This window comes from Zea mays, chromosome 3 (assembly GCF_902167145.1).
Source record: "Zea mays cultivar B73 chromosome 3, Zm-B73-REFERENCE-NAM-5.0, whole genome shotgun sequence".
NCBI lineage: Eukaryota > Viridiplantae > Streptophyta > Magnoliopsida > Poales > Poaceae > Zea > Zea mays.
The window spans coordinates 41,350,916-41,367,290 of record NC_050098.1 but is presented as its reverse complement, the minus strand read 5'-3'; the positions used below and the strand labels follow the sequence as shown (position 1 = coordinate 41,367,290).

The following is a 16,375-nucleotide window of genomic DNA, read 5'->3' as shown; positions in this document are numbered from 1 at the left end:
CTAACACTCCCTTCGAGGCTAGGGCTACTGTCGGGGACCATAATTAGGGGTACCCTCAAGGCTCCTAATTCTCAGCTGGTAACCCCCATCAGCATAAAGTTGCAAAGGCCTGATGGGTGCGATTAAGTCAGGGATCAGTCCATTCAAGGGACTCGATCATGCCTCGCCCGAGCCTAGCCTCGGACAAGGGCAGCCGACCCCGGGGGATCTCCGTTTCGCCCGAGGCCCCCCTCCAGCGGCGAACATACTTCCGGCTCGCCCGAGGCCCTGTCTTCGCCAAGAAGCAACCCTGACCAAATCGCCACACCGACCGACCAAATCGCAGGAGCATTTAATGCAAAGGTGGCCTGACACCTTTATCCTGACGCGCGCCCTCCAGTCGACAGAGCCGAAGTGACCGCAGTCACTTCGCCGCTCCACTGACCGGCCTGACAGAAAGACAGCGCCGCCTGCGCCGCTCCGACTGCGGTGCCACTTGACAGAGTGAGGCTAACAGGCAGTCAGGCCCGGCCGCAGGCACCATAGGAAGCTCCGCTTCGCCCGACCCAGGGCTCGGACTCGGGCTAAGCCCCGGAAGACGGCGAACTCCGCTCCGCCCGACCCAGGGCTCGGACTCGGGCTAAGCCCTGGAAGACGGCGAACTCCGCTCTGCCCGACCCAGGGCTCGGACTCGGGCTAAGCCCCGGAAGACGGCGAACTCCGCTCCGCCCGACCCAGGGCTCGGACTTGGGCTCAGCCCCGAAAAACGACGAACTCCGCTTCGCCCGACCCCAGGGCTCGGACTCCGCCCTGGCCTCAGCCGACGGTCTCCGCCTCGCCCGACCCAGGGGCTCGGACTCGACCTCGGCCACGGAAGACAGACTCGACCTCGACTTCGGAGGAGCCTCCACATCGCCCAACCTAGGGCGCAGACCAGTCACGTCAACAGGAGGCGCCATCATCACCCTACCCCAAGCTGACTCGGGCCACGGGGAACAAGACCGGCGTCCCATCTGGCTCGCTTCGCTAGATAGGCAATGACAGTTCCCCGCCGCATACTCTGTGACGACGGCGGCTCTCAGCCCCCTTACGGAAGCAAGAGGACGTCAGCAAGGACTCGACAGCTGTCCCTCCGCCAGGCTCCAACGCTCCTTCGACGGCCACGACATCACACGAACCAGGCGCCAAAACCTCTCCGGCCGCCACGATGGCGTGTACTTAGGGCGCTAGCTCTCCTCCGCTAGACACGTAGCACTCTGCTGCACCCCTCATTGTACACCTGGATCCTCTCCTTACGCCTATAAAAGGAAGGACCATGGCCCCCTTAGAAAGGGTTGGCCGCGCGGGGACGAGGAGGAGACAGGCGCTCGCGTGAGGCCGCTCGCTCCCTCTCCCGCGTGGACGCTTGTAACCCCCTACTGCAAGCGCACCCGACCTGGGCGCGGGACGAACACGAAGGCCGTGGGATTTCCACCTCTCTCACGCCCGACTCCGGCCACCTTTCTCCCCCCTTTGCGCTCGGCCTCGCGCCGACCCATCTGGGCTGGGGCACGCGGCGACATTTCACTCGTCGGCATAGGGACCCCCCGGTCTCGAAACGCCGACACTAATCCATTTCTTTTCGACGCACATTCTTACCATCCTAAGGCTGGTGGTAGTGCGGGCGGCAGCGCGGGCGAGAAGAGGCCGCTGCCGCCCGCGCGCGGGCGAGAGGCGGGCGAGAGGTCGGCACCGGGCGATGGCGCTCGCGCCCGGCGAGAGCGGGCGGTATCGCCTCGCTCTCGCCCGCGCTGGAGCGCCCGCCCGGGCAAGAGGGAGGCGAGAGGGAGGCGAGGCACTAGCGGGGCGAGAGCGCGGGGCGAGAGCGACGTGGCGCGATCTGATTGGTCCACGTGTCGCGATCTGATTGGTCCACGTGTGCTAGCCGTTGCAACTAGCCGTTTTTGACCGTTTGGAGTCCAAAAAATTTGAAAAAATTTGCAAAAAATCACAAATTTCATCCCCAATCCCTCTATATATACCCCTACCCGGGTGGAGCTCATTCCACACACCATTCCATCTCATTTTTCTCTTCTAAACTCCCCTTTCTTCACACAATGTCGGGTTGGTCCCCAGATTTGAACACCTTCACGGATCTCTTGCAGTCCGATGGGTCACCTACAACCCTTCCGTTAGATGAGTCTTCTTCACTACATCGTCGCTCCGATGTTTCAGCCTCACTCCCCCGTGCACTATTTCCGGCTGCGCGTCCACCACCATACCCTTATCCCTATCATTTGTATCAATATCCACCGTCTTCATATGGTCAACCTCCAACTTCCCAAGCCGAAATTCAAGCCTCATTCCCGGTACGTCCGTATGCCCCTCCCCCACCTGCTGCGGACGGAAGTCAAGCTTCTTTCCAGATACCTCCATACGCCCCTCCTCCATATGCTCCACCTCCGTATGGAGTACCTCCTTATGCTCCATATGCTCCACCTCCGTATGGAGCACCTCATCCATATGCTCCACCTACGTATGGAGCACCTACTCCAGTTGCTCCTTTATCTGTTGGATCTGAAAACCAAGCTGAGGAAAATCCCGTGCCGAAGGAAAAGCGTCCAAAGAGGCTAGAGTGGACGAAGGAAGACAAGGAAAAGCTGGTGAGTGAATCATTTCTCATTTATTTAATCTTGATTTTTTTTAGTTTACTTATATTATAGGTTTTATTGTAGGTTAATGCTTGGTTTATGCATTCTAATGATCCCATCTCCGGCAACAATAAGAGCGGATCAAGTTTCTGGGGCCAAATAGCGGCAACATATAACTCCACCTCCGACCCTATCCGTCATCGAACCGCCAAGCAACTTAAAGATCATTGGGTCACCTACAACCGGGAGGTGACCAAGTTCAATGGATTCTACCTCCAAGAAGAAAGGTTGCGTCAGAGTGGAGCTGACGATGCAATGGTCATGGATGCAGCAATGGCGAGGTTCGAGGGTAAAATGGGGCATCCATTTAAGCGCCATCATTGGTGGCAAGTTGTTCGCCACGAGCCCAAGTGGTCAGCAAAGCATGGTCTTGGTAGTGGATCTGATTCGACTGCGAATAAGAGAACCCGACTCGGAGTCTCTGGTGAATATAGTTCTGGAGGCACTGAAGACACCGAGGAGGAAGTGCCCCGACCAGTGGGGCGTGATAGGGCAAAGGTGGCTGCGCGAAAGACAAAGACGAAGGGGAAAGGGAAGGAAGCCACGAGCAGCGAATCAACAAGTGAAGCATTCAAAATGAAGAACTTGTGGGGTGGATTAGTGAAGACCAAGCTTTTGAAGCAATGGAACATCCTAAAGGGCCGATCAACCAGAGATATGGACCCGGCTGAAAGACGTACCCATGGCAGGGCCGTAAAGATGGTCGAAAAAGAACTTGGTCTGCTAGATGACGAAGAAGAGGAACCGGAAGCGGAACGTGAAGAGGAGGAAGAGGAGGATGAGATCGAGGAGTCCGATTAGAGTTATGTAATTTTATTTTAATTATCATGTCATTTTATTATAATTATTATGTACTTTGTAATTTTTAATTCAATAAAAAATATTATGTTGTGTGTTTTCTGAGCGTTGAAATAAATCCGCGTGAATTACTTAATTCTGAAATAGAAAAGCTGACGTGGCTATAGCCTGAGGCTGTAGCCTGCTGCAGCCTGTGCACTGGAGCAGCAGGGGCGAGAGCTGACGTGGCAGGGGCGAGAGGGAGGCTGTGCACTGGACTCAGCCTAAATCTGTGCGCATGCAGCAGGAAACAAATTTTTTACGCAGTATACCACACTATAGAAATATTTACACCGTGTAGCATAATTAGTATCAGTATATGTCATAATCTGGTTCCAACGAGCTTAACTTCATGGCTGTTGGAGAGATCCTACTTTTATCACGAAATTAACAATTTAAATTAGATTTTTTTGGTTTCCATGCATTCCAATTTATTTTCTTTCAATGCACATTCTTTGACATCCTAAATTTGTGTGCATGCAGCAGAAAATTGATTATTAAGTGGTGTACCACACTGTATAAATATCTACACTGTGTAGCATAATTAGCATCAGTATAATTAATAAATTGGTTCTCACGAGCCTAGATGCATAGCTGTTTGTATAGATCCTATATTTATGAGAGAAATAAAGCATTTAAATCATATTTTTTTCATGCACGTCAATCCATTTTCTCTCTACAAACATGCCTGCCATTCTAAATTTATACACATGCAGCATGAAACTAATTTTTATGCGGCGTACGGTATTGAATAAATAGCTACATCGTGTAGCATAATTAGCATCAGTATATATTATAAAATGTTTCTAACGAGATTAACTGCATGGCTGTTATAGAGATCCTATATTTATGGACATAATAAAATATTCAAATCATATTTTTTGTTTCTATGCATGTCAATCTATCTCCTAAATTTGTGCGCATGTCTTCCAATTTTATTGGGCATGCAAATGAAAACAAAAGCACGCATGCAGGGATGGACCTGGGGGTGGATGCAGCCAGGCTGGTCTGGCAGGTTGGTGCAAGAGGCAGCTGGGGCTGGTCTAGTCGGATGGTGCAGAGGGCGGCTGAGGCTGGTCTGGTCGGGTGGTGTAGGGGGCGGCTAAAGGTTCCACCATATATTTGGAAGCCCACGGCTTCCAATAGCCTTACGTGTAGGGCAGTGACCAAGTCTTCATGTTCGAGAAGTAACAGCGATCTGAATCGATTAATACCCAGCTGGGGATCTCCAACCACACGACATATGTAGCACTTAACCCTTGCATATGTCAACTCACACCCGGATTTCTCAAGATCAGAATGGGTTCACACCAACCGAGAGCACAGATACTCCATCGTCCAACCTCTTGCCATGGGGGTACACGCTACTCTCGCCATCTCTCCACTCCCATTGTGTGGTAGCCTTTCTGGTATTGGTCCGACCAAGGCAAAGCTTACCCATGACGAGACATGTGGCCAGTTAAAAGGTCCTCAATCATCAAGCCTACATCGGCTCAGTCCTTAAGCGACTTAGACGGAGACACTACACCAAGACTTCCTTCTCGTGCAAGTCACCCAACCGGTCTCGTCTTTATTACTTAAACCCCAAAGTTTGGTACCTGACAGAGGTACACATTTTAGATGTTGAACCCATCACGGTCATGATGGATCCACCATCATCAATCTTTTCTTTGTAAAAAATTCCTATCCAATGTGAAGCATCACCTTTTTCAAACAAAAGATTTTGTTTTCTATAGCAAGAATAAGCATTAGAAAACTTGCTTAAATAAAACAGGTAGCAAGGATTGGTAACTAAATCTTCCAAGGAAGGAAATGCATCAATTGTTTGGCACACAATTCCTATCACCTAATGCATCATATAAGGTGCTAAAGAGTATAAAACAACAAGGAAAAGAGATAATGCACCGGGGCTTACCTTATGTTGCAGGAGTTTCTGTTTCCACACCACAGATGTCGAAATAAAAGTTGTTCTCCACTGGAGGATTCTCAGTCTACGAGACAACTTCTTCCTCTACTACGGATTCTTCTTCGTGTTCTATACATGATAATACATGTACATGAATGTTCATGCTATGTCATTAATATGCAATCATACAATAGAAATATAGTAAGTTGCATCTTGAATACAACTTTCCTTTACGGTATGAATCAATCACTAAACTTTCCTAGTTAGGTGTTCCTTTGGGATGAGTATTAGATAATTAATCCTATGAAGCTAGTTATTGGGTTTTCTGGTCAAACAGTACCCAAACCACTTCAAACTTTACTCAGGGTCCCTGACCCTCATATTAAGCTTACCCAAAAAGTTTTATGATATTTGGAATTATTAAACTATTTCTAAAATTCTAAAAGACTTTATTCAAGCACCTTTAAATGCTACATAATTCCAGGTTTAAACTAAAAATCTTGGGATTATTTTTATTAAATACTAATTGATTTTAGAAATCTAACAAAATTGGTCTCATAATTTTACCATTTTTTACTATTTTCTACAGATTTCCCAAGCTGACCGTAAAAAGAAAAGAATAAATCATGAATAGTAACGGTCTCAATTCGGCCCGACCGGCCCAAACCCGCGTAGAATCCGAGCGCGCCCGCGCCCGCGCTGACGGATTTGCACCGAGGCCCCTAGGCATTTGAATAACCAATAAAGAATCTTTGAACACTATTCATATGTCTCACTGACAATTACACAAAAGTCCTCCTATTTCTATTTCTTCACGGCTCTAGGTCCCCGATGGCGCTCCGATCGAACACTTGGCCGGAATTGCGTGTACTCGTCGGCGGTGACTTGTTTCGGTGGTGTCGAGTACAGGGGCTTCATCTCTGACGCTACTCGAACACATCCATGGGTTTAATTTGACCGGCCCACCACTAATTTATGTCTGTCCGTGACAACCGCGGAACAAACGTTCTGGCGAGCCCGTTTCGGTTTACATGAGTCGGTCACATTCAATCCAAGGACTCAGAATGAATCAGTGACCTACTAGGACTATGGTGCTTGCGCAAATTTGGACAGGGGCAACCTGGAACGGCTGGTCGACGTGAGCCATGTCCACGGTGGCGTTCCCGGGAGACAACGTGTGTTCCCTAAGCTACGACGCGGTAGCGTTCAATTGGTCGATACTATAGGTGTACATTTGGGCCGGGCCTGATGGGCCGGCCCGAAGCACGGAAAAAAAGCACGGCTCAGGCACGGCACGACCCGAAATATTTTAGTGTCAGGCCGGGTTTGGGTCGAGGTCGTGGCCCATGGGCGGGCACGAGCACGACCCGTTTAAGGCAGGCACGAAATGGCCCATATAGAGGCACAAAAAGGCCCATATATTTATTAAAATGACACTTCATTCCATACTTTCATGTACTTGATAAAGAACACAAAGCTAGAAATAATGTTAGTTAGATGTTTTTTGTAGCTTTGAATTAGAGTATGTGATGTAATTTTATTTTTGTTATGAACATTAGATAAAGAACTGAACTTACGAACTTTATATAGAGCTGATTATACTCTTTTTCTTTCTAACAAATATTAAGTTTGCTTTTGGTCAAATTTATTTGTCTTATCTTTTATTTGTTTTATTAAATTTGTTTTGAATTTCGGGCTCTCATGTGAATTTCGGGCCCTGATGTGAATTTAGGGCCAAAAACTGAATTTCGGGCCCTAATGTGAATTTCGGGCTTTTATAATTTCGGGCCACCTGAAATGAGCCCGGCACGTTTAAGCAGTTACGAGCCAGGTCGTGGGCCGGCCCGACACGACCCGAAATTCAAACAGTACGGGCCTTTTCGGGCTTGGGCCGGGCCAGGGCGGGCGGCTCGAATGTACACCTATAGTCGATACCAAGAGCTTCACTAGAAGTAAGAAATGCTAAAACATGAATCCGGGAGGCATGAACTGACCAGAGAATGGTGCGCCACGGCGCGATGCCTCACGGCGGCGACGGTGACCAGTTTTGGGGAAATCCAGTGAACTTGTGTTCTGATGGACGAGAAGGGTCGGCTGAGGGTGGACTAGGTTCGTAACACAAAGGTGAAGCAAGGGAAACACTCAATTTGTAGAGATCACTCGTGTGCTTCGCGAATTTGGGATGAGAACGTTCACGACGACAGTAGGATATTTCTACTGGAGCAGGCTCGCCGTGGCGTGCAAATGGACAGTGTCCTCGAGCAGCAATTGGCTATATTCCACAACTTAATGCGACATGGTAAGTCGGCACATGGCGTGGCATGACCAAGATAAATGGTGCCCACCACGGCGATGGCCGCACGGCCACGTCGCCGGGCAAGTGGGTACGGGGGGCGGACTCAATCCAATCCCCCTCGGATCTTTTCATCCTCGCGGTAATATCCCACCAGAACCGAGCATGAATCTCGGCGGACAGCTTGAATCATCGTGCGGAGATCACCGGCGGCCAGGTTCCCTGCACCCGTGATCTTCTTCAGTCTATTGTACCATGGAGAGTTCATTCGGTGCGCCTGATAGAGCAACTTGAGGGGCCTTTTTCTTCAATTTCTATGTGGTGAGCCATTAATCCGATTACATCTAAGTTACTCTCCTATAAACCAGCTTCAACTTTGTCATAGAGATCTTGGTCATTTACTCACTGGATGAAGCACAATTTAGCTCCAAAGTCGAGCAAACGTCACTGACAGTCTGTCTTCATATTAGGGCTCGACTGACAGCCCGAATTCTAGGGCATTTTACTCCAATTTCTGTACCATTCTTGGGCTAAATCACTTAATCAAACTTAGACTACTATAGTAGCTCTACAACTTTGTTGTGGTGAGCCATAACAAACTCCTCATAGATCAAGAGATATAGAAGCTTAAAGTTGGCCTATTGACACTATTTTCAGGGTTTAAGAACAAGGGTGCTCTTGGATCTTTTTGCAATTTACTCTAATTTTCACCACAAAACTTGGAAATCCCAAACATGAAAGTTTCTTAACTTTTGTTATCTATGAATTTGATGTATACACTTTTGACTAAAAGTGCATAGAACTTGAAATCACCCAATAGGGCACTAATTAGGGTTTTAGGGTTCCAAATTAGGGTTTTGAGTGTTCTAGGGTACATATGGCACTTAAACTCTCTAAGCTTAACCTTTCTTAAACATTTCTACCCACTTGTTGAGATCATACCTTAGTGCTCATCTCACAAGGCCAGAGGTCTCTAGTCCTTAAGGAGAGATACTCTAACCTAGGGCCAAGAATCCCTTTTACCAAGTCAGAGCATCAAATCACATGTTTGTGTTCAAATTTTAGCCTAGTGGATGCATCCTAAGTGTATCATACATAATGACATGCCAATGCATATGATGTCATGCCAAATTTTTAGTTTTTCGTAACACCAGGGGTGTTACATCCTTCCCCCCATAAAAGAATCTCGTCCTAAGATTTAAGGCTCCAGGGTAAGTAATTGAAAAGGAAACACGTCACAACTTTATTTCCTATTTTCTCTGATAGAGCAGGGGGTGGGTGTGGGGGTTTGTTCTAGCTTTACAACAAAGTACATAAACCCTAAAGGTTACAAGAGGCTAAGAACTTAGGAAAATGTTTTTGTAAGAAATCTTCAGACTCCCAGGTAGCTTCTTCTTTTGTGTGTTGGTTCCACTATATCCTATAAAACTTGAGAGTCCTTTTTCGAGTTACTCGGTCTTTTTGATCCAAACTCGGATAATATATTCTGAATAGGTTAAGTCTGGTTCCAAATTAACATCAAACACATCCATAGTTTGATCACAGATCTAAAGACACTTCTTCAATTGGGATACATGGAACACATCATGTACATTAGACAGTGCTTCTGGCAGCCAAAGTTTGTATGCAACCTGCCCATAGCGTTCAAGAATAGGGAATGGGCCAATATATCGGGGTGCTAACTTTCCTTTAACCCCAAATTGACTAACACCCTTCATCAGTGATACTTTCAAGTACACATGATCTCCGACTTGAAAAAATAATGGTCGACATCGTTTATCCGCATAATTTTTTTGTCGTGCTTGAGCTTCTCTCAAGTGATGTCTTATGTGTTTGACCTTTTCTTCCATTTCTTTAACTAAATCAGGCCTAAAAAACCACTGTTCCCCGGGTTCTGACCAATTCAAGGGTGTTCTATATCGTCGTCCGTACAGAGCTTCAAATGGCGCCATTTTGATACTCTCCTGATAGCTATTATTATAAGAAAATTCTGCCAACGGCAGACAATCATCCCACTTTTGTGTAAACTCCAAGACGCAGGCTCGTAGCATATCTTCCAGTATTTGATTTACTCTTTATGTTTGTCCGTTTGTCTGAGGATGACAGGCTGAACTATGGAGCAATTTCGTGCCCAAAGATTTATGTAACTCCTCCCAAAATGTGGATACAAATTGTGGTCCATGGTCCGACACTATCGTCTTTGGCACCCCATGCAAACTCATGATACGTGCAATATAAAGTTCTGCATATGTAATCACTGGATACTTCACTTTGACGGGGAGAAAGTGAGCAGTCTTTGTAAGCCGGTCCACTATAACCCAAATAGAGTCATATCCCTTAGATGTCTAGGGTAATCCAACAACAAAATCCATGCTTATGTCCTCCCACTTCCACGTTGGGATAGGCAATGACTGCAGAGGTCCAGCAGTTTTCATATGCACCGCCTTGACTCGTCTACAAGTGTCACATTTTGCCACATAGCGAGCGATTTCTATCTTCATCTTAGTCCACCAATAATGTTGTTTTAAATCTATGCGGTCTTTAAACCATAACACTCCTTGGTCATCCTTCTTAAAACAAGTAGCTTTGTCAGCTTCCATTTTATCGTGGATATGCTTCATACCCTTATCAACCTTCTGAGCATCAATAATCCTTTATTGAATAACTGACTCAAGCTTCAAGTGCATCAAGGATCCTTGTTGCACTATTCCCAGATTTAGTCTTTTCATTTCCTGACATAAGGTAGTGTCAGGCAATTCCACAGTGAGGCAATGACAAAATGCTTTATGACTTAAAGCATCAGCCACCACATTCGCCTTTCCTGGATGATAGTGAATCTCTAGGTCATAGTCCTTGATTAGCTCGAGCCATCTTATCTGTTTCATATTTAACTCTGACTGGGTGAAAATGTACTTTAAACTCTTATGATCAGTATACATATGACATACATTTCCTAGTAGATAATGACGACAGATTTTAAGGGCATGAACTACTGCGACCAATTCCAAATCGTGTGTCGGGTAATGTTCCTCATGCCGACGCAATTGTCTTGAAACATAAGCTATTACTTGTCCTTCTTGTATCAGAACACATCCAAGTCCAATGTCTGATGCATCACAATATACATCAAATGACTTCTCAATATCCGGTTGAGCCAAAACCGGTGCAGTGGTCAGTAATGTTTTCAACTGCTCAAAGGCCTCATTACACTTAGCAGACCAATTAAACTTAACATCATCTTTCAACATCTATGTGATAGGTTTAACAATCTTTAAGAAATCCGGGATAAACCTACAGTAGTAACCAGCTAGTCCAAGGAAGCTTCTAACCTGATGCACTGTGGTAGGAGATTTCCATTCGAGAATATCCTTAACCTTGCTGGGATCAACCGCAATTCCCTTAGCTAATAAAATATGCCCTAAAAATTGGATCTCCTCCAACCAAAATGCACACTTGCTGAATTTAGCATAAAGTTGATGTTCTCTTAAGTGCATTAAAACAATCCGCAAATGCTCTGCATGCTCTTCCTTATTCTTAGAATAGATCAGAATATCATCGATAAAAACCACCACAAATTTGTCTAATTCTGGCATGAATACCGAATTCATTAAGTACATGAAATGAGCTGGAGCATTTGTTAATCCAAAGGACATGGCCAAATACTCAAATAATCTATATCGAGTTGTGAAAGTCGTCTTGGGTATGTCCCCAGGTCGAAGTCTTATCTGATAATAGCCCGATCTGAGATCAATCTTAGAAAACACCCGGGCTCTAGTAAGTTGATCAAATAAAAGATCGATCTGTCTAGGTCATGGCAATGATAGGATAATCAATTTGAAAATGCCAAGAAATAATTACAACCATTAGAATATATAGATGACCATGATATGCGAATGATAATTTGGCAATCTACCATATGACAAGATTCCTTTATCTTCCATTGTAGTCCAAGCTTTCAATTCCTTCAAACCAACACACTTTATGAATATGAGGTGGTTTGTTCATCTCCGCTTTGTTCATCATCATGTTGTAGGCATCATCATGAATTTGAATATTATCAGCTGCTGCTCTTTGTAGAGGCGCTGCACTGCCGCTCCTTTGTGTGGCACTACCGCTGGTGACTGTGGCAGCTGATTGCAGAATGGATGCCATATGAGGAGCCTCTTCTTCAATAGCCTTTTTCTTGATTGCCTCACAAACTGGTTCCTCATTACCTACAACATTAGAAAGATCTTACTCGAGATGAATATGAAGCTAGAGATATATTCATTAAGTCATCCTTGGGTCAATCTTGAAAGAATAGCCAATATGAATAAGATTGATAGCCTGATATGATATTTTCAATTAACTTGCTCAAGCACCCCAAGGCTTCATATCATCTCTAGTTACATACAATGTCTCATCGAACATACTTTGGTACCCATCTCATGATGGGTCCATCAAGGTTAGTCACAGGAGACTTAAGCACCCAAATGGCCTTTGTGCTAGCATGTGGTGAACCAATCACCTATCTAGCAGAAGCGTCATTTTGGGGTATCCAAAGCATATCTAAATTAATTGACAAGTTAGGCTTAGGAATGTTACCCATGGGACAATCCATACTTAGATGTCCCTTTCCTCGACAAATGTAGCAAATATGACGATTATTCTTGTAAGCCTTCTTCTTGTCTTGCTTCTTTACTTCCTTGTCGAGGGACATATTTGTTGATGGTGCAAAGCTCTTAATCTTCATGTGGGGGCATGATCCAATCTCATGGCCCTTCTCTTTGCACCCATAACACCTCATATTGCTTCTCTTTGATTTTTCTTTGTTGAAACACATTGAGGCATTGTTAGAGCATTTGTCATGAACCATAAATTTATTACCTTGAATCTTGCTCATATCCTTCTCTTGTTTCTTGTTTGCTCTAGGAACTTGTTTTCTCTTTTGATAGGGCTTTGTGCTAGCTACGATTGTTCCCTTCTCAAGCTTCTTCACCATGTTTTCACGGTTATCTTGAGAAGGTTGAGCATAACACTTTCTCCTTAATTGTCTCACGCTCCTTCTTAGCCTTCCAACTTCTTCTTTGAACTTTTCCTTTTCTTTTGTAATTGAACCATTACTAATTCCTGAAATTTCTAGCTCAATGGAAGTTTGGCTTGCTTGAGAGCAACAATTGTTAGCACATGGTAAAATTGTTTCTATTTGTGTACATGTGCACTTGTGAGGTTGGTATGTTTTTAAATTAGTTAGCATAAACTCATGAGCAATGTCTAGCATGATATGATCATTCATAAATTCATTTTGAGAGCACAAGAGCACATCATGTCTTTCTTGCAAAGCTAGATTTTCATTATTAAGCTTTTCTATTGTGCCTTTAGCATGGTATTTTCATTTTCTAATTGAGAAACACATGATAAGGAATTAATAGCTCTAGTTTGCTCAATTGAAATGGCTTCACACCTTTGGACCAAACTAGCATGAGAGAACTTAAGCTTTTAATGCTCTTTGGTCAGCTTCTCCAAGCATTTAATTTTTTATGACAAATTTGTCTCGCTTGTGAAGGCATTCTTCTTGCTCTCTAATTTTATCTACCACTTTGAGCATGAACAACTTGTATTTCTTGGTTAGATGTGCAAAGTGTTGATTGAACTCATCATCACTTTCAACATCGCTTTCACTTTCACCTTCACTCTCACTCTCACTTTCACTTTCCCTCTCACTTGGCACATTATTCTCTTTATTTGCCATGATACCCATATGAGAAGTGGCATAAAGAGTGGAGCCTTTTGTAGTGGTGGATTCATCATTTGGCCTCCATCGATCACAATCTTCTCCTTCCTTCAAAAGGTTAGTCCCACAAGAATTAGAGGAAGTAGATGTGCCATATTAAAAGTATTGTTCTCACCAACCATTTCATTACCTTTGATTAAGCCATATGTTGGTGAGGGGATGGATGTGGCATGATCACTTAGACCTTTTGGGAGAATCACTTGAGTGCATTCATTTGTTGGTGAAGTTGAGCACTTCTCAAGTGGTGCTTCCCATGAGAGAAACTTCTCATCACATTTGGACTTGTCATATCTTTCTTTGAGAGTGATCCAAATGAGAAGTGCATCCTCAAGAGGCTCATCATCTCCAAATATGACAATATCAAACACCTCTTTACTCAAAGCACTAAATAAGACATTAGTGGCTTGGGCATTGAGTTGTAGACATTTCACTTCCTCTTTAGATAAGTTAGTCAAATCAACATTATAAGGTGAAATGTTCATATCTACAATCTGCTATATTTGAGGACCCATGTCCCTAAAAATACTAAGCATGCTAGCAGACCAAGATGCATAATTTGAACCATCTAAAAGGAGAAGTTCCAAATATACCTCCTCACTTGTCGACATCATCTCTCTAGGCGGTTAAGCCTAAAACAGAGAGCCTACCTCTAATACCACTTGTAAGGATCTGATGTCGCCTAGAGGAGGGTGAAAAAGCTACCTATAAAAACTGGCCAAAAACGATTGGAACTACAACCAGAAGTGCCTCTTGACACCCGGCACTGCCGCACAGGCTAAATTGGTCTGATTGTCTTGAAACTAGCTGAGTAAGAACTATAACATGTAAGCACTAGTTTCTTCTAATATGATGCTCAGTATAGCACTTTAACAAAAACTATAGCAACTATCTAGAATAATAAACTATGTATATGAATATCAAATCTGAGATAGTATGAAATGAACTAAGGAAGGTATACTGAACAATAGGAGCACAACAGAATATGTGTGTTTAGACTAAACTCAAACATGCTGTCAAAAACCTGCCTGCCACTTCTACGCTAAGCCTCGGCACTGTCGCTCGATGTAGAATGCTCAAAAACAACTTTGCCTGCAAGCAACACTTAGATATAGACTTGGTGATTTCTTGTGGCAAGTCCACTAAGTACCTGCACTCATAAATACGCACAACCAAGTATGTTTAGAGGAGAGAAAGTTATGCAATTCAAAATGTAAAAGTGATAAGATGCAAGGATTTATTCCGTGGTTCAGCTTGCCACAAAGGCTTGCCTACCTCCACGTTGTTGAGGAAGCTAAAATAGTTGTGGAGTCTCACTCCTCTTCTCTAACTCACCACCAAAGCGATGGGTTGAGATTTCCACTAAGCGATCAGGTAATTACAGACCTTCACGTGGCTCACCACAAGCACGGGAGCTCACCAGGCAACGCCTAGCCGTCTAGGAGGCTTCACCTCTAAGAGTAATGAATGCACAACGAATGTTGACGAAGTCCGACAAGTGCTCAAGGTTGTCTTGCTCTAGATTTGCTCTCTAGCTCTTAATCACACATTAATTACTCTCTAACACTTGATCAAACACTAATACCACACTCTCACAAAGAGAGGAGTTAGATAGGGCTCAAATATGTCTTGGGATAATTTAGAACTATTCTGGACTTCTACAGGACCCCCAGGGGCGTGGGAAGGGTATATATACACCCCAACTCAAAACTAGCCATTGGGGGTTGTACACGTCCGACACTGCCGCTCATACACACAACACTGTCGTCGTCGAGGGTCAAAACTAGCCGTTGGGGGATGTACAGGTCCAGCACTGCTGCTCATACGTGTGGCACTGCCTCTCCCCAGCAGTGTCGGGCTTTCAAGCGGCACTACCGCTGCACAGCCTACTTTACGAAAAACGCCATAACTTGACTCTGAACTTCGATTTCAGTGATCTTGGACTTTTCGGAAAGTTTGTTTCGAGGGCTATCCAACCTAGCAAAGAACAAGCCCAAAGATCAGGAAGTTAAACTTTTGTACATTGTATTTCTCTCATGCTAGCACTTGGGGCTTGGTTAGATTGAGCACTTGAGACTTGTCTATGATTCGTATTGCATCCTGTTTGATAGTATGACATACCTATAATCAAGATAAAGAGAATATAACTATTTGACCACTTGAGTCTTCAATGTCTTCATATGCCATTTCCTCTCAATATCACTTCATATGGGATTGCAATCATCTTTGTCTCATTTCTTCAAACAAACACACCTTGAGCATGTGACTTGAACCACTTCACCACATATCAGTTCACTTCATTAGCTTCAAGTCACTTCCACTAATGATCTGATCCTCAACATAATATGACTCTTTATAGCTTGATTAGTTCCTCGACTCAATGCAAGTACTCACTTCTTCGCCTTAGCCATGGTACCTCGGTTCTCAAGTTGTCGCTTGGCCTTCACTTTTGCTTAGTACCTCGAAGCTCTTTCCATGCTATCTTCACCCTATCAAGTGTAACACCCAAAATTCTAAATTTGGGATTGGTAGAAGAAATCTGAGCACTTTATAATTCACCCTTTCTAATATAGATGATCATAATAAAACAATGTTAGTTAAATTGTATCTTAATAAAGATTAGACATTGGAAAAATATTTTCTATCAAAACAAAGGGATATGAACTTTTGAATATACTTGTAACGTAACTACACATTCAAAATAATGCTTTCCTAAAACAAATATTATGTGTGTTTTGCATAATTGCAACATTTGGGTAGGAAAATGGGTAAAGTAATTAATATAAATAAATATATCTTGCATCATTCTGGGTTTTCGATTGTGTATTTTACTTAAAGTTAAAATTCAAAACCAGAATAAAATTTGAATTCGGAATTGAGATAGAAAATGGAAAATAGAA

General features: G+C 44.2%; 1 pseudogene; it reads left to right on the top strand.

Moving 5' to 3' along the window:
- LOC115100999 (ribonuclease pseudogene) lies at positions 1,978 to 3,442 on the top strand (annotated as a pseudogene).